Raw genomic sequence first — 26416 nt, forward strand, 5'->3', positions numbered from 1 at the left:
TGAGCTTTAAATCATGATCGTGCCTAGAGACTGCAATGGCAATTCAAAAGACATTGATTAAACCACTGAAGTCTTATAGATTACCTTTATGCTGACTTTAGTTCCTTTTTGGAGCTCCACCATTCACTTGTATTTAATGGACCTACAGAGCTGAGATATTATATTCAATTATTTGTTTGCTTTCTGCAGAATAATACAAGTCATACAAATCTTGGGAGCATGAGTGTGAGTAAATGAGGAAATTTTCATTTTTGGGTAAACTATCCCTTTTAGCTCTTTTTTAGGAGTGGGAAATATCGTAGGTGATTTTGATACAAATCACAGAAAACAACAAAACAAGACAACCAAACACATTTCCTTTTTCCTGCTTAATGTGCACAAACTATTAAATTAACAACCTGCATTCATGATCAAATGCTAAATATAACAAAAATGCCAAATGTCAGCATGCTTCCCTTGCAATAAAAAAGTATGTTACATTGATGCAAGTTGTGTAAAACCGCACACAGGCTAATATGTCTTCAGGCTGTGCCAAGAGCGTTCTGTCCAAGGCCAAAAATAAGACTCAATTGTTCATGTGCTGAAAATTACACTATAAAGAGCTCACTTAAGGAAAAGAGAGAGGCAATTATCTCCTGCTTTATCTATGTATTGGAGACACATTCAATTTAATTGCATGATGTGCCTTGACAGTGCCATTTCCTGTCTCTGCAGAGACATAAAGTTCAGTGGGTGATAGCAGAGCTTAGACTGGAAGGTAAAACAAACTGATTGCTTTGGCTTTGCTTGGGGCTACTTGATTGTGGTGCATTTTAGAGTGTATGTCTCGACGCTCTGACAATCAAGTAAGGTTAGTTTGTAAAAGGTACAAACTGTGAGCTTCAAAGCATCACAGCCCATGACAAACCATTGAGTCCTAATCAACACAAACCCAAACTACTGGCACTTCAATGAGTGTATAAGGTTACCAGAGTGGCATCATGCCAGTTGGGCTAATCTGGAACTATGGAGGACTATCTTTTATTAAAGGGTTCTACAGTAAGGTACACTAATGCACATTATATTTTCAAACCTTGAATGATCTGGCCAGTACACATAAGTCGAACACTCACTCTTCACTGGTGCTTTACTCTGCTGCACGTTTGACCACTTTGGCCAAAATGAGCTCTTCAAGTAAGACAAGCCAACAACGCTTTCACAAGAAAAGACCCAAGAGACATTAAATATGTAGCACATAAAACTGATTTACAAGCACAGTTTTATTTCCAGTTTTGACATATTTCCAATGAAATAAGTTGGGGTGGGACACATAAAGGGTTACAATAAGTTGATGACACCATGTGATAACAATCATGTAAACCATGATTTGCTACTTGCTATTGCTAGTCAGAATAGGTGGTATTAGGGGGAAGGGACATTCTCTTTCTAGAAAACATTTTATTAGGTTAAATACAACATTTTGGTTTGTTTTTCCAGAACTATGGAAGCCCGTTTTGTACATGGTTTATCATGTCTTGTTTTCTTGTGATCACTACTTAATGTTCTCGAGATCTGGACATAACAGGAGTTGTTTTCTTGTGATCACAACTTAACTGCAGAATAATTCCAGAGAGGTCATTGAGTATTGCAATGTCAGAGAAGCGTGTCACATATCTCATTAATCAAGGCCTGGTGGCAGCTGAAATTTGTGTCATTGAATCATTGCACTGAAGCACTGTATCACAGCCTCAATCATTTTGGGAAAAAACGTGATCAGTTGGTTATTACATATTTATTTATAAACACTTTAGTAAAGAAAAGGATGAAAACAACATAATAGGGTTGATAATACATTTTATTGACAGTTGTACTTCATATTGTGACCACCAGACGGCAGTAAATTGAACCTTGTACAGAAGCTTTGAGTACAAAACCAATTTCAATATGTTTGTAATGACAGCCCTATTGCTTCAGAAAGCTTAATTTTCCAAAATGGATTAAATTCATTAGTTTCCTCAAAATTCTACAAAACAATACCCCATAATGACAACGTGAAAGAAGTCTTTTTGAGTATGATGCTACAAGTGTGACACACCTATTTTTGGGCAGTTTCTCCCATTCTTCTTTGCAGGACCTCTCAAGCTCCATCAGGTTAGATGGGGAGCGTTGGTGCACAGCCATTTTCAGATCTCTCCAGAGATGTTCAATCGGGTTCAAGTCTGGGCTCTGGCTGGGCCACTCAAGGACATTCACGGAGTTGTCGCGTAGCCACTCCTTTATTATCTTGACTGTGTGCTTAGGGTCGTTGTCCTGTTGGAAGATGAACCTTCGCCCTAGTCTGAGGTCCAGAGCGCTCTGGAGCAGGTTTTCATCAAGGATGCCTCTGTACTTTGCTGCATTCATCTTTCCCTCGATCCTGACTAGTCTCCCAGTTCCTGCCGCTGAAAAAAAAACCCCACAGCATGATGCTGCCACCAACATGCTTCGCTGTAGGAATGGTATTGGCCAGGTGATGAGCGGTGCCTGATTTCCTCCAGACATGACGCTTGCCATTCAGGCCAAATTTCTGTTGTTTCATCAGAGAAGAGAATTTTGTTTCACATGGTCTGAGAGTCCTTCAGGTGCCTTTTGGCAAACTCCAGACAGGCTGTCATGTGCCTTTTACTGAGGAGTGGCTTCCGTCTGGCCACTCTACCATACAGGCCAGATTGGTGGAGTGCTGCAGAGATGGTTGTTCTTCTGGAAGGTTCTCCTCTCTCCACAGAGAAACGCTGGAGCTCTGTCAGAGTCACCTCCCTGACTAAGGCCCTTCTCCCCAGATCGTTCAGTTTGGCCAGGCGGCCAGCTTTAGGAAGAGTCCTGGTGGTTCCAAACTTCTTCCATTTATGGATGATGGAGGCCACTGTGCTCATTGGGACCTTCAATGATCCAGAACTTTTTCTGTACCCTTCCCCAGATCTGTGCCTTGATACAATCCTGTCTTTGAGGTCTAAAGACAATTCCTTGGACTTCATGGCTTGGTTTGTGCTCTGACATGCACTGTTAACTGTCGGACCTTATATAGACAGGTGTGTGCCTTTCCAAATCATGTTCAATCAACTGAATTTACCACAGGTAGACTCCAATCAAGTTGTAGAAACATCAAGTATGATCAGTGGAAACAGGATGCACCTGAGCTGAATTGTGAGTGTATGGCAAAGGCTGTGAAATTTAATTTTTTAATTTTTAATAAATTTGCAAAGATTTCAAACAAACTTCTTTCACGTTGTCATTATGGGGTGTTGTTTGTAGAATTTTGAGGAAAATAATGAATTTAATCCATTTTGGAATAAGGCTGTAACAAAACAAAATGTGGAAAAAAGTGAAGCGCTGTGAATAATTTCCGGATGCACAGTATATATATATATATATATATGTGTGTATATATATATATATATATATATATATATATATATATATATATATATATATATATATATATATATATATATACACACACACACACACACACACACACACACACACACACACACACACACACACACACACACTACATCCCTTTTTCAGGACACTGTAGTTTAAAGATAATTTTGTGAAAATCCAAATAACTTTACAGATCTTTATTGTAAAGGGTTTAAACAATTATGTCCATACTTGTTCAATGATGGTAGGCAAATAAGGTCACAGTTATACCAACTTAGGACAGTAAAGAGACCTTTCTACTGACTCTGAAAAACACCAAAAGAAAGATGCCCAGGGTCTCTGCTCATCTGCGTGAACGTGCCTTAAGCATGCTGCATGGAGGAATGAGGACTGCAGATCATCCTCGCAGTGGCAAACCACGTGTAACAACACCTGCACAGGATCGGTAGATACGAATATCACACCTGCGGGACAGGTAGAGGATGGCAACAACAACTGCCCGAGTTACACCAGGAATGCACAATCCCTCCATCAGTGCTCAGACTGTCCACCATAGGCTGAGAGAGGCTGGACTGAGGGCTTGTAGGCCTGTTTAAGGCAGGTCCTTACCAGACATCACCTGCAACAACGTTGCCTATGGGAACAAACCCACCTTCACTGGACCAGACAGGACTGGCAAAAAGTGCTCTTCACTGACAAGTCACAGTTTTGTCTCACCAGGGGTGATGGTCGGACTTGCGTTTATGCGTTAACGCTGTGCGTTACAAGGAAGAAATACTCCTCCCTCTTGTGATACCCTTCCTGCAGGCTCATCCTGACATGACCCTCCAGCATGACAATGCCCCCAGCCATACTGTTTGTTCTGTGCGTGATTTCCTGCAAGATAGGAATGTCAGTGTTCTGCCATGGCCAGCAAAGAACCCAGATCTCAATCCCATTGAGCACGTCTGGGACCTGTTGGATTGGAGGGATGAGGGCAAAGGCCATTCCCCCCAGAAATATCCGGGAATTTATAAGTGCCTTGATGAAAGAGTGCGGTAACATCTCACAGCAAGAACTGGCAAATCTGGTGCAGTCCATGAGGAGTTGCCCAGCAGTCCTTAATGCAGCTGGTGGCCACATCAGATACTGACTGATTAGTTTGACCCCCCCATTTATGTTAACCACATGTCTGTGTGTAACCCGCACACACACACACACACAAGATGAGACAGTCACAATGTATATCAAAACTGCGTTTATTTGCAGGCAAACAAAAGTACAGCACGGAAAATCCAGAGGGAGAATGGTCAGGGTAGCGTAGGGTCAAAAGCCGGGGAATCAAAGAGAGTAAAGGGGGAAAATCCGGGAGAGTAGTCGAGGGCAGCGAGGGTCAAAGCCGGGGTAAACAGGATCGAGAGGCGGGTAAACTTACAAAGGGAGTAGTCAGGGGTACTAGGGGAACGAGGAGCTGGCAAGCTAAGGGGGTAATCAAGAGGAGTTCAAGAGGGAATCAAAACTAGACGAGACTAGCGGGGGCAAAGACACGGGAAACTAAATACAATAACCAACAACCGTGAGACGAAAGGGTAGTGATATATATAGGGGCGAGTGCAGGTGTAAACCATGACAGGTGATGAGACGAGTGCAGGTGAAACTAATGTGCAGGAGTGCAGATGACGCGAGTGCAGGTGGTCATAATGTTCTGGGGGATTGGAAACGCGTGAGGGACTCGAGGAAGGGAGAATGCCTACGAGCATGTGAGCGAGTAGGAGCAAAGTGGGCGTGAGGGCTCGAGCGAGCAAAAAGAGCGTGAAAAGCTTGAGGGGGCGGAGCGAGGGAGTGAGGTCGAGGGAGTGTGTGTGTGCGACGAAGCGGGGATGGGGCAGAGGAGCGGGGTTCGTGACACTTGTTCAGTTTATGTCTTAGTTGTTGAATCTTTTTATGATCATACAAAGATTTACACATGTTAAGTTTGCTGAAAATAAAAGCAGTTGAAATTTAGAGGACATTTATTTTTTTGCAGATTTTTTATATAATGATTTTGTTTTAAAATATGAATATTTGAATAACTTTTGTCCACCAAATCCATGTCATGTGGAGTAACAAACAAGGCTAACATTTTTTTGTCATGTGATAAAAAACAAAATATAAAACAAAGAGGACTCCTATAAACCATCACTACTTTGCGTGAAATAAAAAAAAAACCCACACAGATATTTTGCGAAAAGGCACATTTTGTGCGGGTTTTATAGCATAACCCTGGAAATAGAATTGTTTACTTTGTGATTAGGTTGTGTACACATTGTATTCAATAAACAAGGACATTTCAATACCTGTTACTTGATGGTTACACCAAATTACATTTTTAAAGTCACAGGTTGTTAAATGTGTTGCAGAAAATGCTATAAATAGCTTTAAAAAATAAAATAAAAAAAACAACAACATGGAAACATATAATACATTTTACAGCATTTTTATCATCTCAGACAACCTTTTTTGTAAATTACCCAAAACAAACTGCTTATCAGGGCAATCTATGTAATATGTAGTGGATAATGTAAAGATAATTTAAAGCTAGCCAATCATTAATTGCAAAATAAAACCCAAACAGGATGATCATGACCTCCATGTGAAAAAAAAAGGTAAATTTTGTCTTAAACTTTTAAGACTAGACTATAGATGGTCTTAAAGATAATATACAGCACATAAAATCCTTAAAACATTCATTTTAATTTCATGGAATCTTTAAGACAGAGCTCCCTCACCCATTTAAACTCTGCATAATTAAACCTCCTGATGAAAAAATAAAGCAAGCAAATGTAACAATTTCAAAGACTAACACTTGGCATGAGCCCAGGGAGAGTGGCAGAATGTCACATACTGTGGAGACAGACTGAAAAAATGCAAATTCAAGTTTTAAATGGGGCAAATTCACTAAACATTTGACCTAATTTTGCATGCAGCATTTCAGTGGAAAACCATGCATCCTATTCACAAACCACCCACAATCCAACTTACAGAAAATGGTGCTCCGCCATGAGTATTTAAATTAAGTCATTATCATTTTTTTTCAGAGCAAACATGGCTCCTTTCTACTTAAATTAGGCTTATTAAAGATTGCGTTTTATTATCAAAATAAATGCTTGCCACAATTAACAGTCTGCTAGAAACGCTAATGAAAACAGTTGGAAAATTTTATTTTAATAAAAAGAGATGAGCAGAGTTTGAGTAGAGTTTCTATTGATCATGGCAGGAGTGAATTCGTGGTCACACTTGGTTTTGAGTTGCGAAATTATTGCGAAAAGATCCTGCAAGGGTTGATATGGTATAATACACACCAGCTTGTATTTTTTCAGTCTCCCGCATTCTGATGCGTTTGAATGGGAGAGAATAGAGTGCCAATTCTAGTGTGACCACACCTTAATTCATTAACTGATAATAAATTGATGGAGAAATGCAACCACACATATATCCAGACATGCAGTTTAGTCACCATTTTAAAGAGCTGACTCATATACCAGAATTGCGGCTGTGGTGTGTTGCTGCAAAGTGCACTCACAACTGATTGGCAAGATTAGAAATTGTGCCATGGAAATTGCGTTCAGAAAAAAAGTTTGTCCGTGTTTGTGCTGTTATCTAACTTGCATAATTCCATTAGTGAATTGGGTTTTAAAACATTGCAGACAGCATGTGCAAATAAACAATGCTATCAGTGAGTGCGTTTCTATGCATACCATTATGCTGATAACTCAGAAATCATCTTGTTCAAAACATTTGACAACGCGAAAGAAATGGAAGCGCAGCGTAGTTCTAGCGAGAAGACTAGCAGCTGTACATCACATCATTAGCTGGGTAATGGCTTACTAGCCAATCGCGTGTAAGCCATTGCTTCATAAGTCTGCTCACAATCTATCACATTGCTGTTTCAGTGTGCTAACACGGCAACCTCCACCACCCCACCACCACCAGTTGTGCCCCGTACCGCATGGGGATAGGCTCCTCGCCCCTGCCTCCTATCTCCAGTAGGATATGATGGTTCCGAGTACAACTCCCTTGGACCGCCAGATGGGGCCTATGCCAAAGAGAGAGACATTACTTTTCTGTTTTACTATCATCAAATAAATGGCATCTTAAACCTCACTCAAGCCTGCGTGTCTTCCCGATAGAACCGCATTTACATGAGACTTGAAATAGTCTGATTATTCTGAGTTTGGCATTAAAACATCAACAGTCATGCACACAGCACTTCCTTACTTTAGATAAGCCAGTACGAATGCTAGTAAAGGAGTTTACATGCAGCACAAAATCGTCATGGGCAAAAATCTGCCCATGTCCGTCGGTGTTTAAAATGTTTATAGACTTCAGTCGATAAAAAAGCAACAGCAGCTATACAGCAACAGGATGGATGCCGCCACCACAAATCCCAATGCTTTCTGAAACAAGTTTCAGTGGAAATGCTCTCCACTGTAGAGTGGCTGAAGCAGTAAGTCTGTGCTGGCATAACAAAGCCTCTGATTGCGGCAGTAACAGCCAATTGGAAAGGTAGTTCAAGATGCATACGCCTCTCAGTCTCAAAAGGGCGAGAACTGCACCGATGCGCTTTGTGAAAGTGCGAGGAGCCAAAGACTGTCCGAAGGGCAGGACTTTAAATTGATATGCTGTTCCCTCGAACAGGAATCACAAAAACATCCTGTGATGTCGTACAATTTGGAAATGAAGGTACGCATCTTTCAGATCTATCAAAGCAAACCAATCTTGTGGGCTTACATGTGATAAGATCTGTTTCTGAGTAAGCATTTTGAATAGGCACTTTATAAGTGCACGATTTAAATGTCTCAGTTCCAAGATTGGAACTGAGACACCTCAAATTGATCCTGCTTGACCTCGTGGCCCCGCTGTGCCTACTTGTGTGAACCCTCGGGTATCACAGAAGAGGCAGTTGGGAGGGCGCGAGAGGCTGAATCGTTCCTCAGAACAAGGGCGATTCCTGAGCGACTTGACTCACAGTGAGGACAGTCTGTCTCCATGAGGGCTGACTCTGCGTGGGAAAACGCAGCTCTCATGCTTGTCTGACGGCGGGATGTGTCTCTCGCACAAGGAACACTTCCGGAACGTCATCTTGAAAAAGACGCAAAACACGTAAGTGACTCTTAAGTTATAAATATAAATTATATATTTATATAATATCACACAAATATATCACACAAATACATGCTTTTAAAAGGATTCTCTACATCTGCTGATGTGCTGTGGAGAATCTGTATGCTGAGGTCCGTTCACCAGAGAAGCGTCAATTGGCAAAGCGGAGAGATGTTCGCCAGAGCACTGCAGGGGAGTGGAGAGTCTTCTCGCTGCAGTGAAGATTCCATCTGCTGACTTGTGTGTATTGACGGTGAATGGTAGAGATGATTGCTGTCTTGAAGGAAGGTGTGCACCCATTTTTAGAGAGATCAATTTCACAAAACAGGGAGCTCAAACACCATAGCCAATTTTAAAATATTGGTGTTTGTTCTGTATAGAGCTTAATCGTATGTCATTTTTGTCAAGCTGTCCTTTCATTTCAGTATGTGGTTCAACTGTGACATCTAGGGGTGAAAAATATTACTGCACCCGTTTATAGAACTGAAACAGGAAGTGCACGTCATCATGTTCAACGGTCCAATTCTTGGAGTAGATATGACCGTAAGTTATAATTGTTGTGCATAAACAAGTGTAGCGCTCTTATGTACAAGTTTATTTGAAAGCTGAACATTTAGTGAAATGTTAATTGATCGATGGTCTGTCAAGAAAGTTTGGACTAGCTAATGTGTAGCATTTCTGAGAAGGTTATGTAATCTTTTCTTTATGCAAATGCATATTGTTAAATGCAAATCAAAGAAATTAATGACGGGTAGTTTGTTCAGTTATTCAAATGTGAACATGAATGCACGTGAATGTGAAAATATCCAAGTTTGTGAATTACTCTGTCATTTGTATTTTTTTATGTTTCTTTCAGTTTTACAAGAAAAGATATAGTGAAGTGGAGTGCATTAAAGTGTGCATTGCATCAGTACAAAGAAAGACGTCTTACAAAGCTTCATTCTTGTGAATTATCTGTCAGAGCTTTGTAAAGAACACAATTGCCAGGACAGAATAGTAAAAAGGTTGAATACTCAGAAGGTCAGGATAAAAACAAAACATTGTGCAAATCAACATGGAGAAACAAACAGAAGGAATTAACCAAGAGCTAGAGACAAAATCGCAGTCGAGCAAATCATGCCGATCTAGCAGGTCTTCAGCTAGTGCAGCTGTGCTATAACTATTTCTGAAACCACACAATTTAAGTCGCAACCACAGTTTAAGAAGACGTTGACAATGTGACAATCACACTCTCTCTCTCTCCACAAAAATCAGAGTTTGCTCAAGGCAGGCATTCAATAAATCCCATGAATCAGGATTAAACATTCAGTGTAATCTTTCCTCTCTATATTTCTGATCCAGGTCGCAATGGGACGGTGTTAAAACAAAGCCTCTGACAGCTTTCCTTTACTGCAACCTCTGATGGAAGCACCTGACAAGAAAATGTTTTCAACCTTCTCTCTGACTGCAAGTGCCCCAAAGTTTGAAAAGAATAGTTTTTTTTATAAGACAGCTAGCCAAAAAATCTATAGAGAACCTAATCAATATTTTGAAATGTTTTAATAGTAAATCCAATTTTTGTGTGCACTGTGTCTCTCGGTCATGCCCACATCACCACATTGATGTATGTCTTCATGGAGTCTCTCCCCTTGAAATCTGATCACAAATGGTCAAAGGTGATGCATTTAAATAACCAGGTGTAAACGGTGACGTGTCTCATCTGACTACATCGGAGCACCCAAAGACGCATCTTAATACCAGGTGTAAACAGGGTCTAAATGTGTGTGCCTTAAGATACCTTGTGTGTGAGGGCATTTCCACGCAGGCTATACATGGTCACGGTTAGACACATTAAGTCATTTTCTGTCGATTTGAAGTAGGCTGGGATTTTTATTTTTTGTTTTTTTTGTTTGCCACCCCAATGAAATCACTGGGTCTTACCTGGCCACCTTTGAAAAAAGTTCTGGCTATGCCCCTCATAACATGTAATTAAGAGGTGAAATGTGTCATTTCTGTACTACTAGAATCACCAAACTGCATAATATTGAGGTAAATATATAGCCCCTCCCCAAACTCACACCATTGGTTGAGCTAATGTTGCTGTGTCAGGCTGGATGATGTGCTCAAGCAAACAGCAATGTTTTAATAGCACCACAGAGACAGACTGTTTACACTTTTCAGGGAAATCAAACTATGAACGCCTTATTTATAGCCGAAGTGTTTTAAAAAAAACAATTACACACATTACCTTTAATCAATATAGTCCCATTGAATTTTGTAATACACAAAGAGACATCTCACCATCATCTGCATCAGGAAGAATTGTGACTCTGGTAGTGGGAAACACCAGACCAAGTCGGCCACCCACGGGCATGCTGAGTGTGACATTAAAGCTTTCCTCTGGCTCATAGAGCGAGTCATCGATGATAACCACGCGGCACAGCTTCTCGGACTCGCCCTTATCGAAACGCAGCATGCTGTGGTGTTCCTCTGGTCGGGAAATGTAGTCAGAAAAGGAGAGCACCGTGGTGGGGGCCGTGCCCTTGGCTGTACCTGCATGGATAATGTGTGATAAGAATAAATTGAAGATTAGAGGAAGTTTTGAGTGACATTTAACTATGAGATTAGCTCCAATTTCAATCTCACACTTTTAATCAGAGATAAATGCCAACCTAAAGAGCAAACATTTAATTAAAGGTGCTGTAAGTGATGCTAGCCATTCTAGAACTTCCACCAGACATAGCCATTGAATTAGACAAGCCCCCACTTTCCAAAACACCAGACACAGCTCCAAAAGATAGCTGTAATCAGTGGAACTGAGTGGTTATATATGTCATTATCAAGTTCTAATAGCAATATCGGTAAGCAGGGTCCAGAAATTCGTCAAACACCATATACGAGTAAGTAAAACGGCAGTATCCCGTAATTTGTTTTAAGAACTAAAACAAAATACATACTTTAAGTCGAACTTTACAAATTATAGTTTGACCCTTGAATCAATACGTCTTCTTACAACTTTTACCCCTGAAAAATTACCATCAGTTTATCTATAGGATGCCAAAAGCTTTTTTCATTTCCTGCAGAACTCTGTGTGGCAACATTTGTGGAACATCCCTTGCATTAAGCAAACTAAACTGCACATTCAGGAGGCAAAAGTCAATTCTGGGACCTGACTGGAAGGTAAGCTGAAAATGTACCTTGTTGTGTGAAGCAGACAACCATGAATTCCTGACTGACATCTCCAGACCTATGCACAGGAATCAGAAGTTCCCCAATATCTTCTTCAATAGAGTGTGTAGCTGAAGGGATGTACACAGTCGATTCTAAAGCAAAAAAACGTCGCAAAATTAAAATTGATTCCACAATTACAATTCAAACTAAATATAAAAATTTCTTTATAATGATTTTCAAGAGGAAAAGGTTTAAAAAAAATACAAATAAAAAAATCAGCATTCTATGGGGAGCTTCACTGGTCTAGGTGGATTCAGTGATGTTTCAGACAAGGTACTGAAGTTCTGTCAAAACTTGACATTTCTGTCCTCAGATACAGTAAACTTTAAAAATATGTCTGTAACTTAAGCTTCAGTGTGCAGTGTATTGTAAATGTGTGACTGATCTTTCACAATTTCAGTGAAACGGCTCAAAATTCTCTAGTAAATTGACAGACTTCGAACGCTCTCCAAGTTTCATGATAAGTAATCCTCAACTATAGTCTGTTTGTAGTAGAAAAGATAACGTTTCTCACCGCAGGTGGCAAAAACAATGACATGAATTCTATCAGTGAAACCATCAGAGGCAGCATGAAAGTTAATAATATTGTGCGTTAAACTCTTGTGTATACGTGGGCTCATAACTTTTGCCAAGTTCACGGTCACCATTTAAAATAAATGAATCCCCTTCATCCCGTATGAGGCTTCATCTTCAGGGAATATTGACACAACATATGGTTGAGCAACCCTCTAAGGAAATACAACTAAAGTGTTCCCCTTCTGTCGCTCTCTCCACGTTGTGTCGGAGAAGCGACACTAGGGGTCTCTCTTGAGCGCCGATATCCACCTCTGATCTATGAAAAAAGGCCAATGAGAGTTGGCAGCCAGTATTTGCATGTCCTGCCCCCGGACATATGGGTATTTAAGCAGCGCAAATACGGGAGTTCATTCAGAAAATTTCTTCGGAGCCGATGGTCTGTCTGCAGTTTGCTGCGAGTTACACACCACTAACGTTCCTGTTTCCTCTGACGATCTGCATGCTGTTGGATCTTGACGGCGCACAACAGCGGCTTTCTCCTTCGCATTGCACGGCGTGCATTGTTGCCCCTGAGTGCTTCGACAGCGCAGACACACACACACATACTGTGTATTAAAAGAGTTATTTCCCTTAAAAGAGTGAATTTCTCTAAAAGAGCAAAACACAGCGGCGTTGAACGTCCTTTTCAGGATGCCCTTCGCCCCTGTGTTGTTCCTGGATGCGGTAGAGTGCTCTCCGCTTCAGACGGCCACAGGCGCTGTCTCGTGTGTTTGGGCCGCGATCACACCGAGGCGGCGTTTGTGAAACATGACCATGACCACGTTGCGGTCGCGGCTTGCTTTCAACAGAGAGCAAGCCACCCTAGCTGCAACCCGCATTGCTCCTTCCCACGGGATTGAGGATGATGCGGTTGGTGCTGGGGGCGATAGCCCCCCGCGAACCTCCCGTTCCCCGACACGCTCGCTGGTCCCCGTCTACGCTCGCGGCAATAGCGGCTCGCCTCACGGCCCGGCTGTCTATCCTCCCGAGCCCGAAGCAGATGAGCTTGCCGCTGCATCGGAGAGTGTGACGTCTGATGCCGAGGACTCCCCTGGACTGCCGCCTTCGGGCCAGCAGGCCCAGGCTGAGGCCGACGCTCAGATGTCTGACATGCTTTCCCGGGCCGCCGTGAGCGTGGAGTTGGATTGGAACCCTCCATCCTCCCCACAGCCTTCACGGTTGGATGACTGGTTCCTGGGGACAGCGCGCCGTTCGCGGCCATGCATCCCCCGGTCCCGTTTTTCCCGGAGGTGCATGACGAGCTGATGTCTACATGGAGAGCCCCGCTCTCCGCTCGTCTAGGTGCCACCCGCTCCACTCTCACCACCCTCGACGGCGGAGAGTGCCACGGATACGGGGCGATTCCCCAGGTCGATAGGGCAGTTGGTAGCCCTACCTCCTGGCGTGGCCGCCCCGTACTCCCATCCAAGCCCTGTAGGACAACATCCTTGCTCAACGCGAAGGCCTACAGTGCGGCTGGACGCGCTGCCTCCGCCCTGCATGCGATGGCCCTCCTGCAAGTCCACCAGGCCAAAGCACTCAGAAACATGCACGGGGGTGGACCTGATCCTGATGTGCTGCAGGAACTGCGCTCAGCGACCGACCTCGCCCTGAGAGCGACGAAGGCCACAGCGCAGGCACTCGGACAGGCGATGGCCACCCTATTGGTCCAGGAACGCCATCTCTGGCTCAATCTGGTCGAGATGCGTGAGGCCGACAAGAACCGCTTCCTAGACGCACCTGTCACCCAGATTGGCCTTTTCGGCGACACCGTCGAGGACTTCGCCCAACAGTCCTCCGCGGTGAAGAAGCAGGCGGAGGCCATCTCTCACATCATGCCCCGCCGCACACCTGCCGCTACGGGCCCTGCCCCGTCTGCCCGCCGAGGGCGTCCCCCTGCGAAGAAACCAGCTCCTGCTCTGCCTCAACCCGGGCCCGCAGGCGGCGCACGCCCCCTGTCTCACGAACCCCCTCTAGGACCCGGAAGGCTCCCAAGCGTTCCTGAGACAGCCGACCCAGAGCCCAAGACGTTACCTCCGGAGGTGGTAAGACCGCTCCGTCCCCCGGTGGAGGGCCGGGAGGACAATCCTTTGTTTTTTCATTTGCCACACCCCCTGACGGGGGCTGTGGTACCCACATTGTCAATAAAAGAGCTATTTCCTTTGCCTCTGGGTCACCTGGCCCGCAAATGCCGTTCTCACGGCAATCTGCTTTCAGATTACGACAGTCCCGGTACACCGGATGCGGCGATCCCGCCTTCCGCCTGCCTATGACTGCCCCCCGGCCGGCCGGTTCAGACGAGTCCAGAGGACGCCAGCAGACCTCCTCCTCAGTCACGAACCCGCCCCCTGCCGGGTGCACGGAGCAAGGTAAGTGCTTTGAGTCTATTGGAGTGGTGGTGGTGTAGTGGCTAAAGCACAGGGCTGTTAATCAGAAGGTCGTTGGTTCGAACCCCACGGCCACCACCATTGTGCCCTTGAGCAAGGCACTTAACTCCAGGTTGTTCCGGGGGAACTGTCCCTGTAATAATTGCACTGTAAGTCGCTTTGGATAAAAGCGTCTGCCAAATGCATAAATGTAAATGCAAATGTCTATTCTCAGGCCGCAGCGAAGCCGCCCGATGCTGCATTACCTGTTCCGCCCTGCTGCGAGGCCCCGCTGGGTACGTCCAAAATACTCGTCCCTTTGGTGCCCCTAGCGCAGAGCTGGGAAGCGTGGTTTTCGCTTCCCAACGCATCACGCTGGCTGCACCGGACCATTCGACTCGGTTACGCAATTCAGTTTGCCCGGCTCCCGCCCCCCCTTCAGGGGCGTCTGCTTTTCCGCAGTACACGGCGAGCATGCCAGTTCCCTGCGCACGGAAATCGCGACCCTCTTAGCCAAGGGCGCGGTATAGCCCGTCCCTTCAACCGAAATGAGGAAGGGTTTCTACAGCCCTTACTTCATTGTACCCAAGAAAGGCGGCGGCTTAAGACCAATCCTGGACCTGCGAGTTTTCAATCGGGCCTTGTTAAAACTCCCGTTCAAAATGCTCACGCAGAGAAATATTCTGGCTGGCGTTCAGCATCTAGATTGGTTCGCAGCGGTAGACCTGAAGGAAGCGTACTTCCACGTCTCAATTCTGCCATGACACCGACCCTTCTTACGGTTCGCGTTCGACGGCCAGGCATTTCAGTACAAAGTCCTCCCCTTCGGCCTGTCTCTGTCCCCTCGCGTCTTCACGAAGGTCGCAGAGGCGGCTCTTGCCCCGCTACGAGTAGCCGGCATCCGCATTCTCAACTACCTCGATGACTGGCTTATCCTAGCACACTCTTGAGAGTTACTATGCACACACAGAGACCAGGTGCTCCGGCACCTCAGCCGCTTGGGGCTTCAGGTCAACTGGGAAAAGTGCAAGCTCACTCCGGTTCAGAGCATCACTTTTCTCGAGTTGGAGTTAGACTCAGTCTCAATGACAGCACGTCTCACGAGCGAGCGTGCTCAGTTGGTGCTGGATTGCCTCGCTTCCTTCAAGCCAGGCACAGTGGTCCCTCTAAAACTTTTCCAGAGGCTCCTGGGGCATATGGCGTCCTCCGCGACGGTCGCGCCGCTGGGGTTGATGCATATGAGACCACTCCAGCACTGGCTCCAGACTCGAGTCCCGAGACAAGCATGGCACCACGGCACGCATCGGGTAAGGATCACCCCCGCCTTCCTCAAAACACTCCGACCCTGGACAGACCTCTGCTTTTTACGGGCAGGAGTGCCCCTGCAGCAGGTGTCCCGATGCGTTCTGGTCACAACCGACACCTCCCGGTCCGGGTGGGGTGCCGTGTGCAGCGGGCACGCAGCAGCGGGCCGTTGGAAAGGGGCCCCGCTGCGTTGGCACATCAACTGCCTGGAGTTGCTGACCGTCCTTCTCGCCCTCAGGAAGTTCCTCCCGTTAGTTCGGGACAAACACGTCCTCGTGAGATCGGACAGCACCACGGTGGTGGCGTACATAAATCGCCAAGGCAGCGTACGCTCACGCCACATGTCATAACTCGCCCGCCGTCTCCTCCTATGGAGCCAGCAGCGACTCAGGTCGCTGCATGCCACTCACATCCCCGGCAAGCTCAACGTCATAGCGGACGCGCTATCACGACAACGCCTGCCCGGCGGGGAGTGGAGGCTTCACCCCCAGTCGGTCCAGCTGATTTGGGAACGGTTTGGCAAGGCCCAGGTAGACCTGTTTGCCTCCCAGGAAACCTCCCACTGCCCGCTCTGGTACGCCCTAACAGAGGCTCCCCTTGGGACAGACGCGCTGGCACACAGCTGGCCCTCGGGGCTACGCAAGTACGCCCTTCCCCCAGTGAGGCTTCTTGCACCGGTGCTGTGCAAGGTCAGGGAGGACGAAGAGCGAAGAGCGAGTCACGTTAGTGGCCCCCTACTGGCCCACTCGGACTTGGTTCTCGGAACTCAGACTTCTCGCGACAGCTCCTCCCTGGCAAATTCCCCTGAGAAAGGACCTCCTCTCTCAGGGACGGGGCACGCTCTGGCACCCGCGCCCAGACCTCTGGAACCTCCACGTCTGGTCCCTGGACGGGATGCGGAAGAGCTAGCCGGCTTACCGGCGACCGTTGTGAATACAATTAACCAAGCCAGAGCCCCCTCTACCAGGCACCTTTACGCCCTAAAGTGGCGCTTGTTCGCAGATTGGTGTTCTTCCCGAACTGAAGACCCGCAGAGATGCGCGATTAGGTCAGTGCTCCTGTTCCTACAGGAGAGGCTGAACAGGAGGCTGTCCCCGTCCACCCTCAAGGTGTATGTTGCCGCCATTGCCGCCCACCACGATCCTGTAGACGGCAAGTCTTTGGGTAAGCACGACCTGATCCTCAGGTTCCTGAGAGGCGCCCGGAGGTTGAATCCCTCCCAGCCAGGCCTAGTTCCCTCCTGGGATCTCTCGGTAGTCTTGGCAGGACTCCAGAGACCCCCCTTCGAGCCGCTTGAATCAATTGGACTCAGGGCCCTCTCTCTTAAGACGGCCCTGCTGATCGCGCTCGCCTCTATCAAGAGGGTCGGGGACCTGCAAGCGTTCTCTGTCAGCAACACTTACCTGGAGTTCGGTCCAGCAGATACGTCTGTGATCCTAAGACCGCGACCGGGCTATGTGCCCAAGGTTCCTACCACACCATTCCGAGATCAGGTAGTGAACCTGCAAGCGCTGCCCCGGGAGGAGGCAGACCCAGCCCTTTCGTTGCTATGTCCAGTGCACGCCCTGCGCATTTACCTGGACCGCACACAGAGCACAAGACGCTCTGAGCAGCACTTTATCTGCTTTGGGGGACGGCAGAAAGGGAATGCCGTCTCCAAACAGAGGCTCGCCCACTGGGTTGTCGACGCTATCACACTGGCTTATCACACCCAGGCCGTGCCCCTACCCTTGCGGGTCCGAGCTCACTCAACAAGGGGTGTTGCGTCCTCATGGGCACTGGCCGTGGGCACTGGCCAAGGGCACCTCCCTAGCAGACATCTGTAGAGCCGTGGGTTGGGCAACACCCAACACCTTCGTGAGGTTTTACAACCTCCGCGTTGAGTCGGTTGCGTCTCGTGTTTTGTCAGGTCCGAGCCCGTAGAACTCGGTAACACGTAGACCGACCGGCCGGGTGGATCGCTTGCGCCCAGCGCCCTTTTCCTGATGTCAAGGTTAAGTAGTGCGCCTTTTTTCCCAGGGCGCCCCACTCCGAGTCGGGACCCTGGTCGATTCCTCCCCAGCCCTCCGGGTCCGCGGTTCAGCGGAGGAACTCGCCAACCCAAGCCACTGCGGGTACCCTGATGGCTACCCTGTACTGGTATAGGTGCTCCACAGGTAAGGCCTCCTGCTCGGACTCCCCCCGTGTGTATTTCCACGGTTCTTTCCCCTTACGAGCGGACCCCCTTGTCTCCCTTAGGCAGTTACAGCTGCCCCGGTCGCCGTGCTGTAGCAACTCCCCCCTTTCGAGGCTGGATCTACCACCGCACCATACTTTCCACACGAGCCCTAAGACGGCCGTGTGATGTGTCTACCACTTTTCCTCCCCAAGAAAAAGGGCAGGTGTGGTCTCCACAGGGTCTGGGTAAGACCCCCTTTCCTATATGTGTGTAAGGACCCCGGCCGTGATTGCTCTATGCGAGAAACATAGAGAGAATGAGGCCCAGCCAGGCTGGCCCGTTCCCATGTTGGCAAACCTCGCCTTGTTCCCCTCTCAGGGTAACTAGAAGGATCCCGATGTTCGTATGGGGCATTGGGGAAGGGTATGTGCAGCCGGGTACAGACGATGCGTGGCACTGGATGAATCCCTGCCCGCCTCTGTATCGGCAGTTCACGTACACGGTTCAGCACATGGCAAGATTGGAATGGGTTCCCTAGTGTCGCTTCTCCGACACAACGTGGAGAGAGCGACAGATGGGGAACGTTTGGTTACGTATGTAACCTCCGTTCCCCGAGGGAGGGAACGACACGTTGTGTCTTTCCTCCGCCATGTCGCTGAACCGAGCCACTGTTGTGGCCGGACCATTTCCGGCTCCTCAGAAAAATCCTGAATGAACTCCTGTATTTGCGCCGCTTAAATACCCGTATGTCCGGGGGCGGGACATGCAAATACTGGCTGCCAACTCTTATTGGCCTTTTTTCATAGATCAGAGGTGGATATCGGCGCTCAAGATAGACCCCTAGTGTCGCTTCTCCGACACAACGTGTCGTTCCCTCCCTCGGGGAACGGAGGTTACATACGTAACCAAAGGTTTTTCTATCTGAAAAATGCATTAAAAACTTGATTATATGCTTTATTCAAATCTGCATGAAGCCTTTTCGCAAATATATAATTAAATCATATTTAACCTTTAAGTATATGGGATGATATTGCTTTTATTTCCTTGTGAAAAGGTGTAACACAAGCTATTCCCTGCAACCAAAATAGTTTCTCTCAAGTTTAACTAAACTCTGTAATGTTGTCCTCTTAAGTAAATATTATAAATAAAGTTTTAAAAGATCAATATCCAGCTTTTCTTTTTTTTTTATTTTTTTTATAAATTTGGCCAAATATTTGCTTCTATATAGCCAACACTGTTCACAAGAAATGATTTACAGCCTAGTTCAAATAATTAGTAAATACTTTAAACACTGCGGACAGTTATTCCATCAATGTGCGCTACCCCGATGGCTTTCGCTGTTGAGCACTGTCTCCTTATTTATATCCGCGTCTCCCACTGAACACATTTAGATGCGCTCTATGATATGAAACAGCCTTTCTGTGGGGACCCCCTCTAGTCTGGGCCCGGGACAAAAGGTACAGCCCCCCCCCTCCACCTTATTGGCAGCCTTGAACCTGATATTTAAATGGCACTCCAAGGTACAGTATGTTAAACAATACCGGGTAACATCCAAAACATGGTAATACCAAAGCACCATGAATAAAAACATGGTAATACTATGTTCCATTTTGTACTGTAATAGTAATCATGGCCACAAGTAAAGCAATAGGCATGCCAAGGTCATGGGTTTGATTCCCAGGAAGCACACAAACTAAAATGTACTAAATGGATTAATGTATCTATGTATGTATAGTGATATTGTCCAAAATAAAAATTTCTCATGTTTATCATTGTGGAATGACCATTTTGGGGATAATCTGGTCTGAGATTGCTTAGTATAGGCAGTATTAGTCTTATTTCGGGTCATTCATTGAGATCATAGAGCAACACAACAAAGGACTGCTCTTGCCAAGTCAGCCGTAGATCCTGCCAAAACCTCGGAGGCATTGATAAGGAGGTACCAGGATGTTATTCAGTTGATTACAATGTACAGAAGGGTGACAGCTGTGTAGTCTGTCCCCAACGACACTCTTAAACCTTTTCAGTCTTATCTTTGTCTTGTCTGTTTACTTTGTCTCATACTCAAGTTATAACTACAACATAAAACGGCTCCAAGGAACGCCACTAACTCTAAACCTAACGACACTCTAATATACGGTATAAATACTGTATGTAAAATTACATTTTTTATTAAATTAATCTACCATTAAAGCCAACATGAAAATAGCATTTTCCCTATTTTTAATACATGTTTCTCGTCTTATTTTTGTAAGATTCATCAGTAAATGTTATTCTAACCTAAGGCTATTCTCTTTATAATCCATGATCAAAGCTTTCTCTGCCTCTGAAATGACTTTTCATTTTGGCCAACATCACCAATCTCTAGTCTACCAACCACCAGGCTCCATTCTGGTGTGTAAAGCCCACTTTTCATAATGCAATCAATTACCGATGGTTTAAAAAATTATTTGTTTCAATGAGACCTATCATGGGCTAAGAATGCAGATTCATGTTGAGTTTTAAGCATGCAAGTCATTTTAGTTGCAGGTTTTAATAACTCCTGATACCAGAAATATCACAAAAACAATTCAGTAATGTCCTTAGAAAAATGATTCATAGAATAAACACATAGCCTACTTCAGATTAAACACATTTCATATTATAGCAACATTTTTATGATTGGTTATAATTTGATAATTGTTTGATAAAAGTTAGGCTTTTGAACCCTTATGGTGCTAATTTTTGTTGCTACCTTCAGTGCACTATTCTCAGCACCTGGAACCCTTGTTTTCTTTTGTTTGTTTATTATTAAAAAATTTTGAGAGCTCACCATCTTCAGGGTCAACAATTTCCACTGTTGCTGCCTCTGGGAACTCCAGTGCCCCCATGACAGGCTCTGAGAGAACAATCTGGAAGGTCTCCGCCTGCTCATAAAAGCTGTCAGACAAGATGCGCACCTTCCAGGTAGCACTACTCTGCCCCGGGTTAAACTGGACTTGTTTCTGAGCCTTCCCTCGGAAATCTTTGTATTTCTGTGCTGTGCCATCTTTGGAGCTAATACCTTTAGAATGAACAAATACAATGTTTAGCAGACTTTAATTAGAGTACATACATTTAAGAGGTAGTGTCATCTTTAACAATAGGGTGTTGCAGATAAAATTACTTATGGTCTTGTAAAATAATTTCTATGTCAGTACTGTAATAATACAGCTGAAAAAAATAAATAATTGAAAACAATGTCAACTGTGCTATAAAGTGATCAAATGATCAAAATCAGCCATATACCATTTACATATCTTTTACAGTGCTTTGGAGTAAAAAATTAAATAAAATTGTACAGACTATTTGAAAATAAACATTGAGAATTTGTGCTGAAAGTGTACTTGACGGCTTTCAAAGCATTGGCAAAAACTACTGTTTATAGGACCTCTTCCATCCTGCTATAAATCACAGTTGAGAGCTTTGTTGTAACACAGTGTAGAGATGTTGCAAATTGTGTGACGCAACCATTCTGTAATAAAAGTAGTGCACCTTCAAAGAAAGTCTTGTCTCAATCTATGGAATGAGGAATTAAAAACAAGTAATCTCTAAAGGCTAGTCCTTCAACATCTTTTGGAAGATGAGATGCTCTTCTCAGCTTGACGTGGTCCCACAGGTGGTTATCTCTGACCACTTGGCACTTTAAAGTACCAGCACATTCACAAAAGGGGTTTCAGGTGGGCTTTGTCAGCAAGCAAGCAACTGCACAGCAAGGGTTCTCCATTAAATAACAAAAAATACTGCCTGCCCACCAAAAAAATAAAAATGAATCCCAAACAAAAATAGGAGAAATTAACATATCTCAAAAATAAATAAATCTGAGAAGAAAAAAACATTAAAAATCTATTTAAATGGGCAAGGGAAAGAGCTGTGGGGGAGGGAGACTATGGAAACATGCAGTCTGCGAGTGCCAGTGAAGTGCTTGGCCAAAGGAGAAATTGGGTTGCCAAAGAAAAGAAATTACTTATTTGCAGCAATCTTATACAGAAACCCTTTGATATTAAGGTACTATGCAAGAGAGGAGAGGTCCAGTCATGTCCTGTCTGCATACATGCCAGGATAAAATGCAATTAATGAAGAGACACTGAAGAAGAGAGTGAAAAATCCAAATAATTATTGAATAAAAATCATAATTTCAAAGACTCGTTCATCTCCCCACTTCAATACAGAAATGTTTCTGATCAAGGCCCAGTGAGTGTTGGCCAAGCAGCAAGCCAGAAGCTTGCTTTAGCGAGAGGCCCTGGACCAGAACTGAGGTGAGCTCATAAATAGTGGTCAAGCTCAGCATGTGAATGGGATCTTCATCTCTTTGATGAGAACTTCTGGAGGTGATTCAGTGAGTTTCATGCAGATGGTTAACCCTTGCTTTCTCTTTGTTCTTGCTAAGACGATTGCTAAGAGTAATTTTGCAGCTCTACACAACCATGTCAATGAAAAAAAGTATTTTTGTCTTGTTTTCCCAAAAAATTATAATAATTCTACACATTCTTTAAACAAGATAAATTTACTTGGGAAGCAAAGTGACATAAGACCCATGTGAAGTTGGCACACCATATAATTAATCTATACCAAAACTGTACTATTTATTTGTGCTCGTTGTGCTGATTTGTTCCGCAAAAACTAATGCTTGTGCTGGATTGGTGCTTGAGATATTAGTCATAATTTTTTTGAGCTTTTGTGATGTCACTATCCACTCCAAATTGCTCCAAACTGCTGTTGTTAGTTTGTGTGCAATTTGTGAAGGTTTGTGCCATTAAAAGAAACACTGTAACTATTTCACTTAATTAGATAGAGCAAGAAACATTTTGGGAGCATTGACATCACTCTCCAACCTATGTCGTCCAAATCACTCCAAACCGGTGCGTTCGTTTGAGCTGTTAAGATAAACATTGTATCTATTCCCATGAACTCCTTAGAAATAAGAATTTTAATTTGGGAGCAGTGACATCACTCTCCACCCCGTCTATAGTGCTTCCTTTAGCAGCACAAACCGGCACATATCAAGTACAAACGAACGGCAACGGTTTGGAGCACTATGGATGACATGGGGTAGAAAGTAACGTCACTGCTCCTGAATCAAAGCTGTTATTTCTAAAGGAAGAGAAATAGTTTCAGTGTTACTTTTAAAGACACAAACCCATACAGATTGAGCACAAATGAACAGCATGGGTTTAGAGCGATTTGGATGACATGGGGTGGAAAATGACTTTACTCTTATTTTTCAGATAAAATATATACCCATCCTTAAAACAAGTTTACTTGAAAAGCAAAATTGCATAAGATATTAAGACTTGTTTTAAGTGAATACATCTTGAAATAAGTTGTTCTCACCCCATTGGAAAATATTTTTTTTAAGCATAAATCTAAGAGAATTGATCAACTTAAGAGGAAAATATAATAAGCCAGGGTAAACAAAATATTTTCTTACAATTTTCCTTCTCGAGTTAATTTACCTTGTTTTAAGGATGATCAGATTTGTTTTATTTGAAACCAGACAACGATATTGATTAAGATTTTTTTTACAGTGTTAGAGAAGATTAAAAAAAACAATTCTACATGCTACAGAAAAGTTGTTTTACGCTACTTCCCCAATTCTTAAAAAAAACACACAAAACAAACATAACCCCAACGAGTAATCAGAATAAACTGGTTGTTGAATCTAGGATTAAGTAAAACCATCACGGAGAACTAAAAGGGAGGTCAATCCTAATTGCTGGTCAAACAGAGATTATAAACTCACAATCCTGGGTAATCTTTCTTCTTTGAACCAGGTTGACTCCTCTTACTCCAGAGGGCAACTCTGATTAAAAGCTTATCTGAAGGTTTGGCTCTGGTTCTCTTGCCTATAGTTTAATCCTTAATGGACACCAGGAAGCCGTTTATTACATGTAAGCTGCTTAGCACTGGAAAGTGGTGTTATCATTTACATGCACTGTGTTCCCTGCTTTCCCTTAACTCCCATTTACATGCAGCTTGGTCAATAAGCAGTTTTCTCTACAGCAATGTAATTTCACCATGACGCTTATGTAAATAACAAACCTGGGATCCTAAGAAGACTGCACTTTTTTTTTATCTCTGTTGCTTTTAATTTATTTTTAGATATTCCAGAGTTATTGCTGTGTTTCCTTAACTTTCAATCACGACTTGCAGCAGAAATACGATAGAGGGGTTTCTCATTTACGTCAAACTCCAGGATTCCCCCAATGTACTTGAGCGCATATACGCGGCCGTGAGGGACAGTAGTCATTATTATTAAATAGGTGTGTATATTAAAAAAAATTTTCTCTTTCCCACTGTACTCCCAGAAATGTTGAATTCTTTCCAATGTGTTGACTTGTTGATATGATGTATGGCTCCAGCCTATGAAGTTATCTGGTCTGTCTTACGCACATGCACACATGAAGGAATTTAAATTTTGGGGTAAACCATCCCTTTAACATGTAGTTTTCAAACACCCCTGATGGGAATGTGATCTTAACACCACTTACTAACAAATGAAGTCTCGCCAAGGTAGCCTCTCCGTCTCAAAACCACCTCCAAAAACTTGGCCTCTTCATCCACCATGTAGAACTTTTTCTCCAGAGAAATCCAAGCCCAGTTTAGCTGGAATTGTTGGTTCTTCAGTTTGTTGCCCCCTACATACAAACAAAACAAGCATATTGAACAAAGGCATTGTTGTGCAGGTAATATTTGGTATTAAAAGTGCAGTAATGATTCAATCATTGTAACATCAATCTTACATAAGAGTATGAAAAGTTTGTTGTGCACTGATCCCAACTTTATCAATCCAAATAAAAACATACACTATAAAAGTTAGACTTGACTCAAACATTTGTAAAACTATTCAAAGGCTTTCTCTTTGAAGTAATAGCTTTAATATGGCCCACTGAGGTTTAATTGAGCTGACTCCTCCCTTTCGCAAGGGCACCTGATTCATCTCAACCTAAACAGTGTGATATCAGTCAAAATCTCTGATGCAGTGGTGAGGAGAAGAGCAAGACTAATTGCTTCTTTTCTAATTAAAGGTTTGTCTGCTTCCTATCTGAGTTAGTCTGTTTTATCCTCAGTGTTTGAAGTGTGATTCAAAGCGAGGGCTTGCTCCTGGAGGGCATCCCTACCAGTTACAATCTGCACACAAAGACACACACAGATATCAAACATACACACAACAGCATTTTCTCCCTTGTAGGATTGCAAATGTGAACATGAAAATAAATGTACTTACAAACACACACACTGTAAGTTCATGCGGTATATCTATTCACTTTGTACATTTAAATTGAAATACATTTTGGTTTCCAAATACATTAGGTAATCAAAAGATATGATTTAAAGAGTCCATCAAAACAGCAATTTTGTGGCTTTTAATCTATGTCTGTTAGCTTTGAGGTCATCTACATGACAAAGTAAACATTTAGCAAATATACACATTAAACATTTTCCTCCCCAATATCATAGGGGTACAGATTTTCCAGTTCCACTAGTAAAACCAATTTTGAAATAACACGGACTGATGGCTTAAAAAGAAGCAGTTTTATACTCTTATACCAAATTACATGTTTCATTACATGTATCAAGGTGAAATGTCCACTGAGGGGCGCTAAAAGCAAGTTTAATGTTCTACCAAAAAGATTATGTTTTTAAGGTAAATACTCTATGGAGTTTTAAATAAACAAAAAAGGTGTCCCACTCTCTCTACACTTAACCTTAAACCTAAACCTAACCGATATGGTCAGAAGAAATGTGAGATGAAAAATGCAATAGCTAGAGCAACCACATCATTTTGTGAGGCTTCTTTGACACTTTTGGTTCATGTGTTGACTTGCATGCTTTACTAGTTTCCTACCCCGGTCTTCACATTCAAAGTCTGACACTATCAATTGATCTACCATGCAACTTCACACTGGAACAAGCTTGTTAATATTGGTTATATAATGCAATGACTTAAAATCATGATCCTCTTTTAAACAATGAGTTATAGCAAGTGTTTCGGTGTCATAAGATGGTATTGTGTGAGTAACAGAGCAAAAACATTTGCTTATGAACTGTTAAAATGCTTTTTTACTCTAAATTTGTGTGAAAGGGATTAAAACTGATTGTTGTTGTTGTGTCTCTAATGTTTATTTCCCCAGTAAGCTGCTGTGATTCGTATAGAGGCACGCTAAGAAATATAGCAAATATGTATTTATAGTAACAATGAAGTAAAGTTTCAATAAGACCAGGTTGAGAGAAAAAAAAAAGAGGGAGCATTCCAGTCAGCATTTGGCATGTATCACTT

General features: G+C 43.8%; 1 pseudogene; it reads right to left on the reverse strand.

Annotated features, from left to right (window-relative positions):
- The window catches only part of LOC127631927 (FRAS1-related extracellular matrix protein 2-like), a 121240-nt pseudogene that overhangs the window by 24295 nt on the left and 70529 nt on the right, over positions 1-26416 (reverse strand).

Source organism: Xyrauchen texanus, chromosome 38 (assembly GCF_025860055.1).
Source record: "Xyrauchen texanus isolate HMW12.3.18 chromosome 38, RBS_HiC_50CHRs, whole genome shotgun sequence".
Lineage (NCBI taxonomy): Eukaryota > Metazoa > Chordata > Actinopteri > Cypriniformes > Catostomidae > Xyrauchen > Xyrauchen texanus.